The sequence below is a fragment of the Camelina sativa genome, chromosome 18 (genome assembly GCF_000633955.1).
Source record: "Camelina sativa cultivar DH55 chromosome 18, Cs, whole genome shotgun sequence".
Lineage (NCBI taxonomy): Eukaryota > Viridiplantae > Streptophyta > Magnoliopsida > Brassicales > Brassicaceae > Camelina > Camelina sativa.
The window spans coordinates 2961316-2967316 of record NC_025702.1 but is presented as its reverse complement, the minus strand read 5'-3'; positions in this window follow the sequence as shown (position 1 = coordinate 2967316).

The window sequence follows — 6001 nt, the reverse complement described above, 5'->3', positions numbered from 1 at the left end:
AACGCTTTATATAATTAATTCATCATAAGAGAAAAGGCCAAAATATATTTATATTTACCGTTAGTCTCTGGTATTAAATATTTTCTTTCATTAATGGATAACAAAGTGATCCTCATAAAACATAAAAAGAGTATACAAATTTAATATTGAGCTGAGAAGGCTCTTTGACTAATCCCTAACCACTTTATTACCTAGTAGGTTATCGAGAGATTGAAGAGGATTTCATGACCGGAATGAAAAACTGTAATGTATAAATTTTTATAAATGGAAACGACAATTCATAAGTTAAAGTCAAAGCTATAAAGATAGTCTCAACATAAAATGTATTTTAAAGTTTGATAGCTTAAACAATAATAGACTAATAATTATCAATAAGCAACTCCTTTTCTAACATAAGTAAATATAACATCAACGTATTAGTAGTATTTATGAAAACTACTATACTAGTATAATTTTACTGTGATCATCAATACTAGCAAACATTCTTTGAAAACACTTCAATCTTTTTTGAAAAATCTTATATATTTTTATGCAAACTATTTCTTGTTGAATCTTTATGCATCGCTATAAAATTTATACAAAAAATCAGGATGCTACTGATATATATGTTTTTTTATATAATACAAAGTTTCTGCTTTTTCGTATTTTCTTAAGAATCATATATATAAAAGTAGAGTTTTGATTTCTCTTTATTGGTCAATTTGATATTTAATGTTTTAAAATATAATACTTATTTTTAATTAAACTTAAAATTCAACACATTTAATCACATATATAAATTCATACTTTAATTTCACTAATTACTACTAATTTGTACCTGAAAATTCATACTTTAATTTCACTAATTACTACTAATTTATAACTGAAATTAAATAAATTGTGAATTGATTATTGTTTTCCTCCATTCATTTTCAATTAAACACACTATCAATTAAAATTGTAACTCCTCTAATTAAATTATTTTAGAAATAACTTCTACCACTACAAATTCTATAAATAATCATTCCCACATCCTCCTCGACCATATCTCAAATTCTAAATACTTTTTTTTTGTTTATGTTTTTGTGTGGGTTGAAAACTCATTGTAAGTGTTTTTTTTTTACAATTCATTGTAAGTGTTTAATTATATATTTTGTTGGATATATCTTATATTGTGTTTTCAATTTTATTTCTTTGTTTTATGTATTGTTTCCTTTCTTCTTTGTTTTCTTATTATTTTTAATTTTAAATTACATATGATAATAAAAAAAATTACATTACATATGTATAATAAAAATTTGATGGCTATACAAAAAAAATATCATGCAGATTCTAAAAATTATTAATTTTGATCATTGCGCAATAAGATAATCAAACTAAAGAAATCATATTTATTCTTTATCTAGATATTTGATTATTTCTTACATATTTATTTTATTTGTAAAAGTATGCAATGTTTTAAGAAAATAAACTATTGTAATACAATAATTAAATTAATTTTCTTTAATTCTCTCTAAGCTCTAAAAAATTGTAATACATATTTTTAGTATACTCATCATTATATTTAGTTCTTGTGATCCAACATATAATTATATGAAGCTCTTGATTGCACTTCATATGATTTCATAGGGAATACATTTAATTTGTTACATACAGAATAATTTGGATTTTAATTATTTTACTCTTTAGTTTTTTTTTCAGCATTTAACTCTTTAGTTTATGTATTAGTTTATATCATAGTAAATATTCATTTTTACACACACACACATATATATATATATATATAATTTGTTCAATTTTCTCTTTATTGGTCAATTTGCTCTTTAATGTTTTAAAATATAATATTTCTTTTTAATTAAACTTAAAATTCAACTCATTTAATCATATACATAAATTCATACTTTAAATTTACTATTTACTACTAAATTGTAACTGAAATTACATAAATTGTGAATTGACTATTGTTTTCCTACATTTATTTTCAATTAAACACACTATCAATTATAATTGTAACTCCTCTAATTAAATTATTTTAGAAATATAAATTCAATCACTTCAAATCCTATAAATAATGATTCTCACATCCTCCTCCACCATATGTCAAATTCTAAATATTTTCTTTCTTTTGTTTATGTTTTTGCATGGGTTGAAAACTCATTGTAAGTGTTTAGTTATATACTTAGTTGGATATATCTTATATTGAGTTTTCAATTTTTTTTGTTTGTTTTATGTATTGCTTCCTTCCTTCTTTGTTTTTTTATTATTTTAATTTTAAATTACATCTGTATAATAAAAATTTGATGGTTATACAAAAAAACTTATCATGTAGATTCAAAAGAATATTAATTTTGATCATTGCACAGTAAGATAATCAAGCTAAAGAAATCATCTATATAGGGAATGTACTTAATCTATATAAACAACTTAAACTGATTTGGATTTTAATTATTTAACTCTTTAGTTTATGTAGCAATTCATATGATTTTATAGGGAATGTATTTAATTTATATAAAAAAATTAAACTGATTTGGATTTTAATTATTCAACTCTTTAGTTTATGTATTAGAACATAAACTGAATTTTTGAATATCATAGTATATACTCATTTTTATTATGTACAATATACAGTATTTGTTTTACTTTGAATAGTCAAAAATATCAAACAAAACTAGGGGCATTTGCATAAATACCCTTTTTACTATACCTTTTTGCAAAAATACAATTTTTGTTGTTCATTTTACCCCCTCAAAACCATATCCTACATCTAAAATAGAGAATCCAAATCAAAAACAAAAAATTCTAGAAGTTAATTTAACACATTATAATTGTGTGAAAGACGACAAAAATGAAAGTAACCAAAAAATTGGTATTTTTGAAAAAGGGTATCAACAAATTGGTATTTCTAATATTATCTCATAAAGAGGTCTATTATGCAGGCTGAACAGTAAAAAATATTTTTTTTTGATAAATATGTATGTATAGTTATATTGAAATACTTTATATAATTTGATATTGTAATGATTTGAATAAATAAAAGTTGATTATTGAATTTAGGAAATTTATTTGTTATATATATATATAGAATTTCAAACCTCTTTTCTAATATCACTTTTTAAAACTTCGCCTTTTAAAAACTTTATTAAAAATACCACAAAAAACTGAAATACGTGTAATCTTAGAAAAATATACATAAAATATATATATATATATATATATATATGTGTGTGTGTGTGTGTGTAAAATTATCTATATACTTTATAAATACCTTTTAAAACCTTTCAAAACCTTGTAAATTTGACCCAAAAAAAAACCTTATAAATATTTGGATCGAGTTTCTAAGTAGTACGTACTATCTAGAAATATCTTATAAATCTTATAAAACTTTATAATTTTGCATATTTAAAAATGGATATTTTTGAAAATTGATAGATGAGAGAGACATTTCTAAAAATATTGGATCGACTCTCTAAGTAGTACGTACTATCTAGAAATATCTTATAAATTTTATAAAATTTTATAGTTATGCATATTTAAAAATTGATATTTTTGAAAATAGATAGATGAGAGAAACATTTCTAAAAATATTGGCAAACTTTATAATTATTAAATTAATTACAATTAATTAACATAACTAATACAGTAATCCGCGTATATACGCGGACTTTTACCTAGTACACAAAACAAGTTGTAATTGTGATTTAAAGTGTTGTGCCGGATGTAGAGAACATGATTGGAATTCGTGCCATCATGCTCCTTCAAACAAGTTATAGACGTCAAAACGTATGGTTGGCCTTACATCTTGTTGGTGTTCCAATTACTTGGCATAAATTAGTTTGGTTTAAGTATGGTGTGCCAAAACAGCAGGTGTGGCTTGTGTGAGACAATGGAGGAGACAAGAGATCAATTTTTCTTCTCTTGCCCACGCTGCTGGCTTTTGGAAGGACTTAGCCTTACCTCTTCTCACCATCCACTTTTCGACTGAGTGGAATCAATTGATTGCGCTTCTAACATGTCACTCAATCCCCGGCCCAGCCTGCATTTATTTCTGTTCTGGTATGTTTTCCAATCCACCTTATATCATATATGGCGGGAGAGAAATGGCAGGCGTCATGGTGAGCCCCAGTGATGTGACCCGGTATGACGGCCGTGACCCACGAACGTACGGACGGAACACAAACTGGTGGAAACAGACTCGAACGGCTCCAACAAACAATCGGAACGGTTGGAAAGAGATTCGCGAAGAGAAACTCGACTCGCTAGGCTCTCGGAACGGTGAGGATAGAAAAGGAAGATGTTCACGAGGAGATGCTCGACTCGTTAGACTCTCGAAAGATGGAGGTCGAAGGTGGATCGATGTAGCGACACGCAAGGGATGGTTCTCCTTGTGATACGACCAAGTTAGAAGGTTTCGAACCCGGGTTCGAGAAGCTTCTAGGGTTTCGTTTTAATCGCTGAAATAAAGAACAACTTTGATTTGTATTGATAGTATGCCTTTACATCTTTAGGTCTAGGTCCTTTAAATAGGCTAGCTATTACAAGGGAACCTCCTAAACCCTAAACACGTGGCCAATATAAAAACGCAGCTTCCAAACAAGTTTTAAAAGAAACGGTCACAAAGAAAGAAAACAAAAGATAGGATGGCCACGTGGCCGGGAGTGGTCCACAGTCGTGACCATGCACTAAGGTTCGTAGCCTCGTTAAAACCTCCTTGGTAAACCCATTCGGACAAACCCAAGGTAGGAAAAAGAGTACTACTTCCCTTAATGACTTGGCGGTCTTCACCCTTGGGTAATGGTGAAGACCGAGAAAGGAGCCTCGGTCGGCCGTCCGGCGGCTTGACTAGCTCCATGCTCGAACTCCTCTTGCTCTCGGACGAAGGCTTGGACAAACACGAGACACTTCCTTTTGGTGGCCCTGGCTGCTGTCCGGCTCCTTGTGGTCGCTCCGGGCGTCAGATTTGGTGCAGTGGCCGATGTCCGTCTTGATCCGGTTGCGGCCGCATCCGCGTCTTCTTGTCCGGTTTCATCCTGAACCGCGTCCTGGTCCTGGCCGTCGTCCCAGGTTCCATCATTCCCTCCCTCTTGAAAAGGTTTTTCCCTCAAAACATCTTCCTCGGTACCTGTATCGAACGGAGCCAAGTCAGATACGTTGAACGATGTCGATGTCAAATACTCACCTGGTAGCTCGAGGTGGTAGGCATTGTCGTTGATCCTCTCGAGCACTCGGAACAGGCCATCTCCACGTGAGCTTAGCTTGTCTTTCTTCTTCAATGAGAACCGTTCTGGACGCAAATGTAGCCACACCAAGTCACCCTCCTTGTAAACCATAGTCTTGCGGCCTTTGTTGGCCGTTCTTGCGTAATGCTTGGTTTGCTTCTCGATGCTGGCCTTGACGTCCACATGAATCTTCTTTACGAGCTCGGCTTTGCTTTATCCGTCTTGGTTCACTACATCGCCAGGTGGTAAAGGTAGCACGTCCATGGGGTAAGCGGTTTAAAACCGTATGCGCCTTTGATTTGCGACTTCCTAGTAGTGCGATGAACGGCCAGATTGTACACTAAGGGCAGGCACTTGACCCAGTTATTACTGTTGCCACTTACATTGGTCCGTAACAGCGCTCTAAGGGTGCGATTGACAACCTCCGTTTGGCCGTCTGTCTGCGGGTGACACGCGGTCGAATACAAAAGTCGTGTGCCTAGCTTCCTCCACAAGGTTCTCCAGAAATGGCCTAGGAACTTGGGTTCTCGGTTAGACACGATCGTGCGGGGTAGGCCATGTAGCCTTACTACTTCGCGGAAGAACAGTTCGGCGATGTTTGTGGCGTCATTGGTCTTGTTGCAAGGCACGAAGTGAGCCATCTTGGAGAATCGGTCCACTATGACAAAAATGGCGTCTTTCTTGTCGCATGGGAGAAGACAAAAAACAAAATCCATTGATAGGTCTACCCAGGGGATTGAAGCGATCAGCAGTGGCGTGTAGAGGCCATAAGGACGTGTAGTTGACTTGGCCGCCCTGCATGGAAT